At 48.9% G+C, this 17,655-nt stretch overlaps 2 protein-coding genes across 18 annotated transcripts in view; one reads left to right on the plus strand and one right to left on the minus strand.

Moving 5' to 3' along the window:
* The window catches only part of Mef2 (myocyte enhancer factor 2), a 653,808-nt gene that overhangs the window by 186,175 nt on the left and 449,978 nt on the right, over nt 1-17,655 (minus strand). The window lies entirely within an intron of this gene.
* Nucleotides 1-17,655, plus strand: part of LOC138364361 (dynein heavy chain-like) — a 32,483-nt gene that overhangs the window by 9,527 nt on the left and 5,301 nt on the right. The gene's annotated exons all lie outside the window — the stretch shown is intronic.

Below are 17,655 nucleotides of genomic sequence, written 5' to 3' on the forward strand. Positions count from 1 at the left end.
AAGGAACTGAACCTTACGACACTAGAGAAAAGAATGGAGAGAAGAGATATGATAGGGACATATAAAATACTCAGGGGTATTGACAAAGTGGAAATAGATGAAATGTTTACACGTAATAATAACAGAACGAGGGGACATGGGTGGAAACTGGAAACTCAGATGAGTCACAGAGATGTTAGGAAGTTTCTTTCAGCGTGAGAGTAGTGGAAAAATGGAATGCACTTGGGGAACAGGTTGTGGAAGCAAACTCTACTCATACTTTTAAAACTAGGTATGATAGGGAAATGGGACAGGAGTCATTGCTGTAAACAACCGATAGCTGGAAAGGCGGGATCCAAGAGTCAGTGCTCGATCTTGCAAGCACAAATAGGTGAGTACACACACACACACACACACACACACACACACACACACACACACACACACACACACACACACACACACACACACACACACACACACACACACCTTCAATCCATCACAAAATTATCAACAAGAAGTCGCTCAGCTTACATCAGCCCTCCCCTCATCCTCTCCCCTCTCTCTCTACAGCAGCTGGCAGACCTCCCCCTCCTTCCTCCCTTCCCTCATTCCCCTCTTCTACCGTTCCCCCTCCCCCCCTCCCCACCACCTCCTCCTCCACTCCAATTCTACCCCCTTCCCTTAATCCACGTCATTAGTTATTTCTCTCTTACCCCATCCTGTTTTCTTCCCTTTTATCTCCTTCCTCTCTCCCCTATCTTCTCCATTCTTCCTTTCTCTCCTTCCTATCTCCCCTCTTTACTATCTTACTCCCTTCTCATTGTACTCGTCTTCCGCTCTCTCTCTCCTCTTATTTCCCCTTCTTCCCCTTCCCTCAAGCACTTTCCCCCTCTCTACCCTCAGATCCTGCACTCCTCCCCCTTCCCCTCTTCCTCACCAACACAACCCGCTCCGAAAGATAAGTTGAAGGGGTTGGGGAGGGGGGGGGGGGTGGCTCACTTCTCCCCTCAGGAGGCTCCTACACGAGTTGAAAGTGCTACTTTCTCCTCCCCTCCTACACGAGGAGAAAGTGCTACTTTCTCCTCCCTCCTACACGAGGGGAAAGTGCTACTCTTCTTTCCCCTCTCGCAGCACCTCCTTCCTACAGAGCCACACACACAAAAAAAGGTTTCGTCAGCTTTTCCTACTCTTGGGGCAGACATGATGACAAAAAATTGACTTTCCTCTCCAAGGTAACGCTACTGAGCCCCTGGGGGAGTCCCCCTGGCACTGCCCCAGGGGCAGGGGGGGGGAGGGGAGGAAGAGAGCTCTATAGAGCAAATTGAGCCTCATCTAACAAGAATATGTAAAATCGAGGAGATATGATAACGACATGCATGATCCTCAGGTCACAATTTTTTTTTTGGGGGGGGGGGGGAGATAAAGAGAAGGAGCTCTGTACAAGGAAGGAGAAGGTTATCTTGAGATGATTTCGGGGCTTTTTAGTGTCCCCGCGGCCCGGTCCTCGACCAGGCCTCCACCCCCAGGAAGCAGCCCGTGACAGCTGACTAACACCCAGGTACCTATTTTACTGCTAGGTAACAGGGGCATAGGGTGAAAGAAACTCTGCCCCTTGTTTCTCGCCGGCGCCCGGGATCGAACCCAGGACCACAGGATCACAAGTCCAGCGTGCTGTCCGCTCGGCCGACCGGCTCCCGGCAGGACCGGCTCCACCGGCAGAGGCGGAGCCAGATAAGCCAGGATGACCAGCGAAGCAGTGCGGCAGGCAGCGTCAAGCTTCAGAAAAGTAACTTAGTGATCCAAAGAAAACGGGAAGTAATTAAGCGAAGAAAACGGAAAGCCATTATCCATAAAATACTGGACGGTAGAGCGACGGTCTCGCTTCATGCAGGTCGACATTCAATCCCCCGACCGTCCAAATGGTTGGGCCACCACCATTCCCCCCCCCCCCTCCCTTTCTCCTCCGTCCCATCCCTAACCCTTATCCTCCTATCCCTTATCCCAGCGCTATATAGTCAGTACTGGCATGGCGCTTCCTTATTACGGGCTATTCATGCCCGTGCCACCTCTTGGGTGGCTTAATCTTTATCAATCGGCGCTTCCTTACACACACACACACACACACACACACACACACACACACACACACACACACACACACACACACACACACACACACACACACACACAGAATTACAAGCACAAATAGGTGAGTACAGATAGGTGAGTACACACACCTACCTTTCACAATTACAGCAACAATTGCTGTAATTGTTGCTGTAATTGCACAAATAATTGTACAAAAACAAATACACTAATACACACGCAAACTAATCACACACAGGGCATGATCTATACATTACAAAATCATATACAATGGCTACTGTATTAGAAACAGCCAAGAAAAAGCCAACAGGTGGGGGGAAAAAAACTACAATACACTGCTGTATTTAGCATCGATACAGCTGTAGGCTTGTATCCCAGGCTGAGATACAAAGCTCATTAAGTTAATCCAATAGTGTGCTTGTAATCCAAACGAAACCGTCAATCCTAAATTAATCCAAAAAACGTGTTCGTAACCCCTCGTACGCTAAATCCGGGTTTTAAATCCATTAGAATACATGTAATCCAGTCATGAATCGTTGATGAATGATGATCCGGTGTTGTGACCTCTGATGAGTCGATGAATGGAACCGGCGCTGAGACTGAGAGAACTGAAACACAAGTCCAGAAATCCCTTGTAATTCTAGACTTGGTCAGGGCTGCCTCTGAGGAGACCGGACCCAAGCCCTGAAGGATACAAGACGCTGGGATGTGATTAGGGATTCAAGCCAGGGGACACCTAGCTGCCATCGCCTGTCAGGCCCGGGATGGCCCCAGGAACAGGACCTGTCTGGTATAGTGTCCCGACTACCGCTCAATCAACACCGTATACAGAGACCACAATTACACTAGACAAAGGATTAAATACAAATAATGTGGAGCTGAAAATGGGTTAGGAGAGAAAGAGAGAGAGAGAGAGAGAGAGAGTCAGGGGGAGGGAGGGAGAGAGAGAGAGAGAGAGAGAGAGAGAGAGAGAGAGAGAGAGAGAGAGAGAGAGAGAGAGAGAGAGAGAGAGAGAGAGGGAGAGAGGGAGAGAGGGAGAGAGGGAGAGAGGGAGAGAGGGGGAGAGAGAGAGAGAGAGAGAGAGAGAGAGAGAGAGAGAGAGAGAGAGAGAGAGAGAGAGAGAGAGAGAGAGAGAGAGAGAGAGAGAGAGAGAGAGAGAGAGAGAGAGAGAGAGAGAGAGAGAGAGAGAGAGAGAGAGAGAGAGAGAGAGAGAGAGAGAGAGAGAGAGAGAGAGAGAGAGAGAGAGAGAGAGAGAGAGAGAGAGAGAGAGAGATAGAGTGAGAGAGGGGGGGCAGGTTAAGAGGAGTTGATGAAATAAATGAAAACGTAAGACAGTTAAAAAGATAACAGGATATTTATTGGGGGGTCAAGTAAGTGGTGGAGGGAAGGTGAGGGGAAAGGTAGAGAGAGAGGTAGGCACCAGGTGAGAGAAGGTACCACAGGGTGACTGGCATGTGGGAGGGGGGGGGGGCCTAGGGGTCACTGACCCCTAGGCCCGGGCGCCTTCTGAAGAGGCCTCCTGATTAACGACCTGATCAACCGAACTGTTGGCGCAGAAAGGCTGGGTAGCCAGGCGGGGGAAGAAGGAGGATAGAGAAACCCATGAAGGAAGGAGGGAATAGAGAATGAGGAAGGGGGTCCCTGAGGAGGAAGGGTAGTGGAAACGAATAGTCGGGTGGGGGGGGGGGTAGGCTAGGGGAGGGGGTTAGGGGTGGGGGCAGGGGTAAGAAGGGCTCAATGGAAGAGGATGGGTATCGGGGGGTCACACGGGTGACCAACCAGGAGCCAGGTCAGGTCAGGTCAGGTCAGGTCAGGTCAGGTCAGGTCAGCCCCACAGCAACAATAAGGCTCCCACACACACACACACATACACAAAGGTGTTCAAAGAGTCTATATAAAACAGCGCACACACACACACACGAGAACCTCACAGCACCGCTCCTGTGCCAGGTAAGTTACGGGCTCACCATAGCCCGTAATATAGAAATATTACAGGAACAACCGTGGACATCTTCAAGAGGAAACTAGATTGTTTCCTTCAAGGAGTGCCGGACCAACCATGCAGGTCAGGGAGGCATTCCATGCTGCCCATGCAGGTCAGGGAGGCATTCCATGCTGCCCATGCAGGCCAGGGAGGCATTCCATGCTGCCCATGCAGGCCAGGGAGGCATTCCATGCTGCCCATGCAGGCCAGGGAGGCATTCCATGCTGCCTGGTATAGATGCCAGAGAGAGAGAGAGAGAGAGAGCGAGAGACTCAATGTACCTTGTCAATCAGGTCCGCGTACTGCATACAGATGGCAAAAACCCGAACACATATTTTCCTTTCTTCAATAGTGTAACCTACACAGTCACCCCTTCTGCCGATGCTGGGATCATTCACCAGTCACTCAAGATGATACTAAAACCAATAGTAAAAGGCAAATATATATATATATATATATATATATATATATATATATATATATATATATATATATATATATATATATATATATATATAATGAGAAAACCCTTTAGGGCTGTGAGGTGGGCGCGAACCTACGACCCAGGCATTGCCAAGCCACATACTCGTAGGTTCAAGCCCACCTCATAGCTCTATTGGATTTCCTCATTGATATACGTTAATGTGATACTTCTGTGTGTTAATAATAATAATAATAATTAGTAATGTCTTCTCACATAGGATAAAAATCTCCACACTTGTGTATATGTGAAATTTCTGTAAGGAATTTACACCAAGTCTTTCGCACTCTCCTGAGTGCTTTGTCGACGTCTGAGTGTGTGGTGAGGACCTGACTTATATATCAACGTCTAATGAGGCTGTTATCTGTTGTTGTTTGTTGTTTTAGATTCAGCTACTGGGGACAAAGAGTTCCAAGTAGCACGGGCTATGGTGAGCCCGTATAGTGGACTTACTCGGCACAGGAGCGGTGCTGTGACTCTGTGGCTGCTATCTGTTGTTGTTTAAGCTTCAGCTACTGGGACTAAACGTTCCAAGTAGCACGGGCTATGGTGAGCCCGTATAATGGACTCACCTGGCACAGGAGCGGGGCTGTAACTTTGTGGCTGCTATCTTGGGTTCAATCCTCTTATCCTTCTTGACCGCCTGACTATGTCACCACTATTCCTGACTGTCGATGTACCCGCGGTAATGTCTTCTACGGAAATATGATCATGTGTCGTTTCTGTAATCCTGCTATTCTGGGACCCGACGTTGTTATTAATAGAGGTGTTTCTCTGGGTGGTAACCCCTCGTAACCCCTTCCATACCCCGAGGAATGGGGAATGGGGCTTTAAAGAGCACAATTAAAAAGCCGTCACAATTGCAAGAAAAATGACAGGTTGGATAACAAGCACTAGAGATGCTATACCAATGATACTCTTCAAGACGCTAGAGTATGAACGCTAGAGTATGACCGCTAGAGTATGACCGCTAGAGTATGAACGCTAGAGTATGACCGCTAGAGTATGACCGCTAGAGTATGACCGCTAGAGTATGACCGCTAGAGTATGACCGCTAGAGTATGACCGCTAGAGTATGACCGCTAGAGTATGACCGCTAGAGTATGACCGCTAGAGTATGACCGCTAGAGTATGACCGCTAGAGTATGAACGCTAGAGTATGAACGCTAGAGTATGACCGCTAGAGTATGACCGCTAGAGTATGACCGCTAGAGTATGACCGCTAGAGTATGACCGCTAGAGTATGACCGCTAGAGTATGACCGCTAGAGTATGACCGCTAGAGTATGACCGCTAGAGTATGAACGCTAGAGTATGAACGCTAGAGTATGACCGCTAGAGTATGACCGCTAGAGTATGACCGCTAGAGTATGACCGCTAGAGTATGACCGCTAGAGTATGACCGCTAGAGTATGACCGCTAGAGTATGACCGCTAGAGTATGACCGCTAGAGTATGACCGCTAGAGTATGACCGCTAGAGTATGACCGCTAGAGTATGACCGCTAGAGTATGACCGCTAGAGTATGACCGCTAGAGTATGACCGCTAGAGTATGACCGCTAGAGTATGACCGCTAGAGTATGACCGCTAGAGTATGAACGCTAGAGTATGACCGCTAGAGTATGACCGCTAGAGTATGACCGCTAGAGTATGACCGCTAGAGTATGACCGCTAGAGTATGAACGCTAGAGTATGACCGCTAGAGTATGACCGCTAGAGTATGACCGCTAGAGTATGACCGCTAGAGTATAAGCGACGAAGACGCTTCAATTCTGATCTCAAATTTCTTCCTTATATAAATTTCACAAATACACAAGTGTGGGTTTTTTTTTAATCCTAAATAATAATAATAATAATAATAACACGTGGTTGTGGAACCTTCCCTGGCAGCACCTACACATCCGGTCAGTCCGGCTACCGACCGATTGCTCCGGAATATCAACCACAGTTTACTGAATCCATTATTTATTCTGTGCTGCGTAAAACTTTTTTTTTTTTATTTTTTTTTATTGCGGCTGTTAAAGTAGCCGTTTTGTAGTCGCTGCATTTGTATCCTGCTACAGCATATATATAAGGCCTATTGTATAATATTTAATTGTATAATATACAATATTTTTAATCTTTGAAAATATGGTATATTGTATAATTTATCTTTGAAAATGACGTCTATTGTATCATTAATCTTTGAAAATGACGTCTTTTGTATCATTAATCTTTCAAAATGACGTCTATTGTATCATTAATCTTTCAAAATGACGTCTATTGTATCATTAATCTTTCAAAATGACGTCTATTATATCATTAATCTTTCAAAATAATATCTACTGAATAAGCAATTAATTACATTTATTAAATTAGCTAACGGTTAACATACATGACACTTTGAATGTAAGAACTTTTATCATAGACCATACTTGTCCCCGGATCTCTATATATCTCATCTTCGGGTTCAACAGTTCCCTTATTAGGTTCCCCACCCAACCTGAACCTATCACCTGAAAACCACCTTAACCGGTTATAATCAGCAGCGTGCGCAACGCTGTCCACCACTAGAATTACAGTCATCAATCTTATATAAATTAATTGACGGGTCAAATTCTTGCTGAATCCACACTTCATAAACACCAATTGTGATACATTGAGGAACATCAATAAGATGAGGAACATCTCTCGAGTTCCTCACTTCTCGTTGACAGATGAAAGGCGGGACCAAAGAGATACAGCTCAACCATCCCCAAGCACAGGCTAATACAATTAGACCAGAACCTGTGTATATATGTTAAGTATGATAATACTCTTACTGGTCAAACTATATCATATCCTCCCGTGGTTCTATACAGACTATGAATACTTCTACCATGCGAGAACATCTATGTACACACGCACGCACGCACGCACGCACGCACTATGAAGTAGTAGTAGGTAGTAGTTTGGTAGTAGTTTCAAAGCGTTATATGACAAAGAGTGTTGGGAAGACGGGACACCACGAGCGTAGCTCTCATCCTGTAACTACACTTAGGGAATTATACACACACACACGCACACACACCCCTAGGTAATGAAACTAGGCGTAGGTAACAGGAGATCAGACACAGGAGCAATGGTTTCAAGTTCAACAAGCCACAATGTAAGACTGAAAACAGGAGATGCTTTTTCACCCACAGGGTTATAAACCCATGTCAAAACTCTGATAACTTTTAAAGTACAACTGGAAAATATACTCAAAGTAAATGAAGGGGTACTTTCGACAAGCCGCCAGCTTCCTGTCCTCGTCGAGGCCACTAGTGTTAGTGGCTCTCAGGTAAACTTAGGTAAACAAGATGCCGAATGGGAGACGAAATCCTCCACGCAACGGACAGAAAGAAAGATCTAAGAGTTGACATCACGCCGAACCTGTCTCCTGAAGCCCATATCAAAAGAATATCATCAGCGGCGTATGCGAGGCTGGCTAACATCAGAACTACCTTCACAAACATACTCCACGTATGCGGCTCCAGCACAGATCATACTTCAAGCACAAGACGAAGCTACAGAAGGTTCAGAGGTATGACACTAGACTTCGTGCGATACAGTGCGATACAGTGCGATACAGTGAGTGTACCTCACGAAGTCCCTTGATAATCCACCGCAGGTACACACAAGTGTACCGTTAAGGGCCCTAAAGGTGCCAAAGGTGCCATATGGGTGTTGCAACAGTGTGGCCTGAGTGCCACGGGTGGCGGACTCACCTAATTGTACACACCTATTTCTGCGTCCGGGAGGGATTTGACGCAAAATGAGTCGAGTCCCGCCTCTGAAGATAAAGTCCTGTACTCTCTCTCTTGGAGTCTGCCTAACTACCTATGCCTTAATTACCTGATCTAACTACCCCTCACGTTAATTACCTGATCTAACTACCCCTCACGTTAATTACCTGATCTAACTACCCCTCACGTTAATTACCTGATCTAACTACCACCTCATGTTAATTACCTGATATAACGACCTTTACGTCCATTTTTCCATCATCCAACTACCGTCCCATTAATTACCTGGTGTAACTACCCTTTCAGACAGCCACAGGCGGTGCCTCTACTTCGTAGTTCGCGTAATGGTAGTTGATGACGTGACTGTCCCATTGGGAGGATTAATTCATTATTTGGGTCATTATAGACAACGAGAGACTCTCTCTCTCTCTCTCTCTCTCTCTCTCTCTCTCTCTCTCTCTCTCTCTCTCTCTCTCTCTCTCTCTCTCTCTCTCTCTCTCTCTCTCTCTCTCTCCACACAAGCTGCTTCGACTGTACCAATTCACCTATTTGAGTTTCTTGTATTCCTATGCTGTTATCTACAACACAACGAGGAGGGGAGGAGGAGGAGAGGGGGGGGGGGAGAGTGACCTCATCTGATAATGTCAGGTGAGGTCAAGAGCATGAGCTCAGGTCACTAGTTATATACGCCGCTATTCCACTTAACTAGTGGGGGGGGGGGGAACCATGTCACAATCGTGTATGTGTGTGTGTGTACTCACTTATTTGTACTCACCTATTTGTGCTTGCGGGGGTTGAGCTCTAGCTCTTTGGTCCCGCCTCTCAGCCGTCAATCAACAGGTGTACAGGTTCCTGAGCCTATTGGGCTCTATCATATCTACACTTGAAACTGTGTATGGAGTCAGCCTCCACCACATCACTTCCTAATGCATTCCATTTGTCAACCACTCTGACACTAAAAAAGTTCTTTCTAATATCTCTGTGGCTCATTTGGGCGCTCAGTTTCCACCTGTGTCCCCTTGTGCGTGTGTCCCTTGTGTTAAATAACCTGTCTTTATCTACCCTATGAATTCCCTTGAGAATCTTGAATATGGTGATCATGTCCCCCCTAACTCTTCTGTTTTCCAGCGAAGTGAGGTTTAATTCCCGTAGTCTCTCCTCGTAGCTCATACCTCTCAGCTCGGGTACTAGTCTGGTGGCAAATCTTTGAACCTTTTCCAGTTTAGTCTTATCCTTGACTAGATACGGACTCCATGCTGGGGCTGCATACTCCAGGATTGGCCTGACATATGTGGTATACAAAGTTCTGAATGATTCTTTACACAAGTTTCTGAATGCCGTTCGTATGTTGGCCAGCCTGGCATATGCCGCTGATGTTATCCTCTTGATATGCGCTGCAGGAGACAGGTCTGGCGTGATATCAACTCCCAAGTCTTTTTCTTTCTCTGACTCCTGAAGAATTTCCTCTCCCAGATAATACCTTGTATTTGGCCTCCTACTCCCTGCACCTATCTTCATTATATTACATTTGGTTGGGTTAAACTCTAACAACCACTTGTTCGACCATTCCTGCAGTTTGTCTAGGTCTTCTTTAAGCCTCTTTTGTGTGTGTGTGCGTGTGTATGTGTGTGTGTATGCCCGCGTGCGTGCGTGCGTGTGCGTGTAGAGGCTTTACCTCTAATGAGAGGTAGACGAGGCGGTGGGAGCATAAATCTTAACTAATTAAAGGTTATAACTCTGGCGGGATAATAGAGCGTGAGCATGGCTATCCTGTCATCCAGAGCCCCCCCCCTCCCCCCCTCATCCTCCATCCCCCCCCTCCCCCCCCACAGACACCTCATACCTCACTCCCTCACACCACCTTATTTTCACACGTATGGGAGCCTTACCACCCCTTACACGCTTTCATCTCTCTCTCTCTCTCTCTCTCTCTCTCTCTCTCTCTCTCTCTCTCTCTCTCTCTCTCTCTCTCTCTCTCTCTCTCTCACCACCGTTCATTTCACATAATACCCTCATATCTATGAGTCTCTCATAATATCTCATATTAACCCCCCTCTCATACACCTGCCACAACTCCCAAGTATACTGTATTACAAACAAACTGCACCAACCATGCTACACAAACAATCTAGTCAGGGGTGCTAAACGTGGTTGGAAAATTTAAGGCTAGCTAACTTGTCATATTTTTTTTTTCTGAAGGCAGGAATAACGAGGTCTCAAAGCCCAAGATTCATCAAAAAAGATTTACGTGTTCCACTGCCGGAAACCTGTACACACTCTCTCTAAAGACAGGCCACACGGGACAGGGAACACGAGGCAGGGAACACGAGGCAGGGAACACGAGGCAGGGAACACGAGACAGGCCACACGGGACAGGGAACACGAGACAGGGAACACGAGGCAGGGAACACGAGACAGGGAACACGAGACAAGGGACACGAGACAGGGAACACGGGACAGGGAACACGAAACAGGGAACACGAGACAGGGAACACGAGACAGGCCACACGGGACAGGGAACACACATAAAGCCAAGCAACACACAGACAGACAAGCAACACGAGGAGACGAAACACAGCGTTAAATGAGTTACGAGACTGAGAACACCATGCAGGCACCACCACCTTGCAGGCACCACACAACTAATCAGCAGGAGGCGTAGTATGAATACCTTCCTTCACCAGGTGCGGGTGTCTCTCTCTCTCTCTCTGCCACGGGCCTAATGAACTATTCGATGCCTACACACACACACACACACACACATATATGCCTGCAAGATCTCTATACCATCTTGCAAGAACAGCAGTAGCAGCAACAGCACGATTGATCACGGGGTCTTACTTTACAAATCTATAAAAGTTCACTCAAAAAAAACGTATCGAAGCAAATAGCTAATTAAGCAAACTTTCCTCGCTGGTGAATCAGTTGGTAACTGATTTCCTCGATCATATCAGCTGATCAATGAACGAGAGGCGCTCGATGATTGGTTGCCTGATAAGCTCAGGTAATTTAGCAATGACGTCACTGATGACGCAACTAACTCTAGTGAAGGGGGGGAGGGGGGGGGGGGAGGGGTGGAGGGGGGGGAGTGGGGGGAGGGGGGAAGGGTGGGGGAGGGGGGGGGGGAGGGGGGGAAGGGTGGGGGAGGGGGAAATATGTTTCCACCTGGCGGTGTCCTTTACAGGGGGGGGATGAATAATTAATTAGAGCTGTCAGTTAACCTTTGTTACTCCAGTGTAAACACAAGCATTAGTTCATTCCAGATATTATGATGAGAGAGAGAGAGAGAGAGAGAGAGAGAGAGAGAGAGAGAGAGAGAGAGAGAGAGAGAGAGAGAGAGAGAGAGAGAGAGAGAGAGAGAGAGAGAGAGAGAGAGAGAGAATGTGGTTACCGGATCATCGTAGCTGCGATGCTAATGTCGCTCTACAAGCTACAGGCCACACAGACCAGCCAATCACCAGGGCTGACCAGGCCAGGTTGCGACAGGAGAAGAATGAGCAGTCATCTACCCATCCACCTGGTAGATCCAGCACTGCCTACAGGAACTTGTCCAAGTGCTTCTTGAGCGCCTCAAGTTGTCTTCCGGAGGCAGGTGAAGGGTCTTGAAGGGGTCTTAGCGTAAGAATGGTATTAAATCCTTAGGTTGAACTGAATGAGGTAACCGTTGTGTAACTTGTATTCCACTGAGTGCCAGAGGTACAACTGTCCAGTCCCGCCAGGATTGGAAGGAGTTGTAGTTCTTGTAAATAATGCCTTCTAATCTAATCTAATCGGTTGAGACGGTCTCAAGCACCCTCACCCGACGACACTACACCTAACACCACTATCTCACACACACACCGGCAATTACGACGTTAGGTAATTGGGTGATTGGAATAAACGGGGTCCACATAGGCATACCTGAGGGGAACCAGGTGACGTCAGGGGGACCAGGTGAGGTCAGGGGGACCAGGTGACATCAGGGGGACCAGGTGAGGTCAGGGGAACCAGGTGAGGCCAGGGGGAACCAGGTGACGTCAGGGGAACCAGGTGACGTCAGGGGAACCAGGTGAGGTCAGGGGAACCAGGTGACATCAGGGGGACCAGGTGAGGTCATGGGAACCAGGTGAGGTCAGGGGAACCAGGTGACGTCAGGGGGACCAGGTGAGGTCAGGAGAACCAGGTGACGTCAGGGGAACCAGGTGACGTCAGGGGGACCAGGTGAGGTCAGGGGAACCAGGTGAGGTCAGGGGGAACCAGGTGACGTCAGGGGAACCAGGTGACGTCAGGGGAACCAGGTGACGTCAGGGAAACCAGGTGACGTCAGGGGGACCAGGTGACGTCAGGGGAACCAGGTGACGTCAGGGGAACCAGGTGACGTCAGGGGGACCAGGTGACGTCAGGGGAACCAGGTAACGTCAGGGGGACCAGGTGACGTCAGGGGGACCAGGTGACGTCAGGGGAACCAGGTGACGTCAGGGGGACCAGGTGACGTCAGGGGGACCAGGTGAGGTCAGGAGAACCAGGTGACGTCAGGGGAACCAGGTGAGGTCAGAGGGGACCAGGTGACGTCAGGGGAACCAGGTGAGGTCAGAGGGGACCAGGTGAGCGGAGGAGAGCCAGAAAATGATAAATTCAAAAGTGAAATACACGTAGAGTGTGTGTGTGTGTGTGTGTGTGTGTGTGTGTGTGTGTGTGTGTGTGTGTGTGTGTGTGTGTGTGTGTGTGTGTGTGTGTGTGTGTGTGTGTGTGTGTGTGTGTGTACTTTCGAGGGGTAGGGAACATTGCGCCCCCTACACAGCAGCTCTGCCAACGTGGGGGAGGCGGTCCTGGGGGTCATCAGGAACACGGATGGGGGGTGGGGGAGACATACGTTGTATACATATATACATACATATGCATATTATATATATATGTATTTCTGCTTCGTTGGAAGCCTCGTCAGGGAGGACATAATGCCATCCACCATGTTACTTTGCGATGCTTTCGGGGCTTAGCGTCCCCTCGGCCCGGTTCTCGACCAGGCCTCCTGGTTGCTGGACTGGTCAACCAGGCTGCTGGACGCGGCTGCTCGCAGCCTGACGTATGAATCACAGCCTGGTTGATCAGATTTCCTTTGGAGATGTTTATCCAGTTCTCTCTTGAACACTGCGAGGGGTCGGCCAGTTATGTCCCTTATGTGTAGCGGAAGCGTGTTGAACAGTCTCGGGCCTCTGATGTTGATAGAGTTCTCTCTCAGAGTACCTGTTGCACCTCTGCTTTTCAACGGGGGTATTCTGCACATCCTGCCATGCCTCCTGGTCTCATGTGATGTTATTTCTGTGTGCAGGTTTGGGACCAGCCCCTCTGCTATTTTCCACGTGTAAATTATTATGTATCTCTCCCGCCTGCGCTCAAGAGAATACAGATTTAGGCTCTTTAGTCGGTCCCAATAGTTTAGATGTTTTACTGAGTGGATTTAGCAGTAAAGGATCTCTGCAAGCTCTCCAGGTCAGCAATTTCTCCAGCTTTGAAAGGGGCTGTCATTGTGCAGTAGTACTCCACTCTAGAGAGCACTAGCGTCTTGAAGAGTATCATCATTAGTACATCATCTCTAGTGTGAAAGGTTGATACATGGTTGATACCTGGTTGATGGGGTTCTGGGAGTTCTTCTACTCCCCAAACCCGGCCCGAGGCCAGGCTTGACTTGTGAGAATTTGGTCCACCAGGCTGTTGCTTGGAGCGGCCCGCAGGCCCACATACCCACCACAGCCCGGTTGGTCCGGCACTCCTTGGAGGAAACAATCTTTGGAACAAAAATCTCCTTGGAACAAAAAGGTTCATGTTATCCAACCTGTCATGTTCCTTGCAGTTGTGCCGGCTACTTTATTGGGTTCTTTAAAGGTAAGGTCTTCCGACACGAGTACACCCAAATCCTTTACATTACCTTTTCGTTCTATGTTATGATTTGACTGAGTTTTGTACGTAGTTTCCGTTTTTATATTTTTTTCCGTAGCGCATGAGCTGGAACTTCTCTTCACTAAATACCATTATTTTCTAAGAAATGAGAGAGTGAGTGAGAGAGAGAGAGAGAGAGAGAGAGAGAGAGAGAGAGAGAGAGAGAGAGAGAGAGAGAGAGAGAGAGAGAGAGAGAGAGAGAGAGAGAGAGAGAGAGAGAGAGAGAGAGTAAGGTTCCAAGGACTATCACTATGGAGGGTCAGCTAGCAAGGGTGAGTAGCTCACCTAGGCGGTGAGTAGTCTGGGACACTCTCATGGTGAGGATGAGGACCCTGCAGGGGGGGGGGGACGGTGAAGGTGAGGATGATGTGAGGAGTGAGTGCAAGGGGGGGGGGGCTGGCGCAAGAGTCAAGAGCCTGTGGCACACGCTGGCACGGTGCCACTGCCTCCCATTATCTCTCTCACGCCTCGCACTCTCTCGGCGACATTTCGTGAAGAGACTTTCACGCTCCCTCCCCTCCCCCTAGTGTGTTCGGTCCGCTTCCCCTTAGTGTGTTTGGTTCGTGAGGGTGTTGTTTGGTCCAGTTGGTCTGTGGCTTGTTCAGGCTGGTCTGTTGTCTGTGGCTTGTTCAAGCTGGTCTGTGGTCGGTGGCTTGTTCAAGCTGGTCTGTGGCTTGTTCAAGCTGGTCTGTGGCTTGTTCAAGCTGGTCTGTGGCTTGTTCAAGCTGGTCTGTGGCTTGTTCAAGCTGGTCTGTGGCTTGTTCAAGCTGGTCTGTGGCTTGTTCAAGCTGGTCTGTGGCTTGTTCAAGCTGGTCTGTGGCTTGTTCAAGCTGGTCTGTTGTCTGTGGCTTGTTCAAGCTGGTCTGTGGCTTGTTCAAGCTGGTCTGTGGTCGGTGGCTTGTTCAAGCTGGTCTGTTGTCTGTGGCTTGTTCAAGCTGGTCTGTGGTCGGTGGCTTGTTCAAGCTGGTCTATGGCTTGTTCAAGCTGGTCTGTGGCTTGTTCAAGCTGGTCTGTGGCTTGTTCAAGCTGGTCTGTGGCTTGTTCAAGCTGGTCTGTGGCTTGTTCAAGCTGGTCTGTGGCTTGTTCAAGCTGGTCTGTGGTCGGTGGCTTGTTCAAGCTGGTCTGTGGCTTGTTCAAGCTGGTCTGTGGCTTGTTCAAGCTGGTCTGTGGCTTGTTCAAGCTGGTCTGTGGCTTGTTCAAACTGGTCTGTGGTCTGTGGACTTTAGACGTACCCAAGGAGGTCTCTGGGCAGTAGCAAGACACGCACCAACCACCCAATTAGAGCACACCCCCCCCCCCCACAAAGCCCGTGCTGAGCGGACGTAGGCGTAGAGACAGAAATACACGAACCACTGCTAATTACCAGTTGCCATAACACACTATCCTATGATTGCCCCGCCGTATAAATCACCAGCCTTTAAACCACAACACAATTATCACAATTTCTGTCATATTTCACATACATCAATTTCGCTCTAAGCTGAGAATAACAACAATTTGCTGGGTCCGTGAAGTTAAGGCGCTTGACGCGATGCTGTTACGGCTGTAGAGGGCTTGGTGTGGAAGAGGGGGGTGGGGGTGGGGGGTGGTTGGGGAAAGTGGGGGGGGGGTTAGTTAGTTGGGGGGTGTGATTGCTGTAGGGAGGGGGGGGGTGATAGGGGGTGATGGGGGGGTATTTAGTCTCTGCAGGCAAGTGAAGTCTAGATTTTTATAACTGGCCTTATATCTTGTCTTATATCTTATATCCTTATATCTTATATAATTATCTTGATTTTCACAAATTTTGGTCGAGTCTGGCCTTCAAATTGTGAAGGGTGGAGGTGGCTTCCACAGCCTCTTCTTCTTCTTCCTTCAGTGCATGCCACTTGTTGCATTCCTCAGCATTCCACTAAATACCGGGTATTTCCTTACAGTTCTTCGACTTCGTTTGTTTCCAGGTGACGTAGACATCATTGATGGTGGTATTTATGGCGGCGAGTGGTTGTGATTGAGGTGGTTGTGATGGTTGGTATTGGGGGGTGGTGGTGGGGGGGGGGGGGAAAGTGATGCTACAACAGTTGTTTATGCCGCCAGTGGTGGTTGGGTTTTGGGTTGACGGAGGTATTTTGGAGTGGTGGGGGTTGCAGGTTGGTTGGGGGATAGGGGGGGGAGGGGGGCAAGGAGGGGGGTGTGGGGGGGCACATCAAAGGTACCAGCTGACGCCATCGTTGTAAGTCACTTATATAGTGGGGTTAAGTTGTTATTGGGGGTGGGGGAAGGGGGTTATTGTGGATGGAGGTATTTCGAATGGGGGTGTTTGGGTTGAGGGGGGGAGGGAGAGTACTGGAGTTGGGGATCTTGGTGTTGGGGTGGTAAGGGCAAGGTTGCAATTTGTCGATTTGGTGGGGGGTGGCCTAGGAGATAGATAAGAGGTTTACGTCTACCTAGGAGATAGACAGAGGTAGAGTGGAGATGTGATGGCCCATGGGTGGAGAGGTGTGTGTGTGTGTGTATACCCCCCAGCGAGGTTTCCCGCAGTGGTTTACTTGTGTGGTGTACCCAAGTACCCCAGAAAAGCCTGCCTGCCTGCCTGCCTGCCTACCCAGGTGAAATCATGGTCACCTGGCGGCCGTCTGGGGAGGGAGGACAGGTGAAGGGGGGGGGGGGATGGGAGGGATAGGTCGTAGTTGGATCAGCAATAAGAGAGTTTGGCTGACATTACACCTGTTTCCTGAGTGAGTTGTGGCCTGGTTCCCCTCCCCCCCCCCCCCCACACCTGCCCCCCCACACCTGCTGCTGTGTGTCTTGTTGTGGGCGTTGTGGGGGTGTGGGGTGGGGATTGAAATTGAAATTGAAATTGAAATAAGTTTATTGAGGTAAAATACACACAAAGGGATGAGGTAGCTCAAGCTATTCTCACCCCATTGCGGGGTGGGGATGGTTGCGTGATGTTGAGGGTGTGTGTACTTACCCAGATGTGCTTGCGAGGGTTGAGCTCTGGCTCTTTGGCTCCGCAGCCTCTTAACTGTCAATCAACAGGTGTACAGGTTCCTGAGCCTATTGGGCTCTATCATATCTACACTTGAAACTGTGTATGGAGTCAGCCTCCACCACATCACTTCCTAATGCATTCCATTTGTCAACCACTCTGACGCTAAAAAAGTTCTTTCTAACGTCCCTGTGACTCATCTGAGTTTCCAGCTTCCACCCATGTCCCCTCGTTCTGTTATTATTACGTGTGAACATTTCATCTATTTCCACTTTGTCAATTCCTCTGAGTATTTTATACCTGGTTGATACCTGGTTGATGGGGTTCTGGGAGTTCTTCTACTCCCCAAGCCCGACCCGAGGCCAGACTTGACTTGTGAGAGTTTGGTCCACCAGGAAGCAGCCCGTAGCTGCTGTCTAACTCCCAGGTACCTATTTAATGCTAGATAACAAGGACATCAGAGTGAAAGAAAC

This window comes from Procambarus clarkii, chromosome 13 (assembly GCF_040958095.1).
Source record: "Procambarus clarkii isolate CNS0578487 chromosome 13, FALCON_Pclarkii_2.0, whole genome shotgun sequence".
NCBI lineage: Eukaryota > Metazoa > Arthropoda > Malacostraca > Decapoda > Cambaridae > Procambarus > Procambarus clarkii.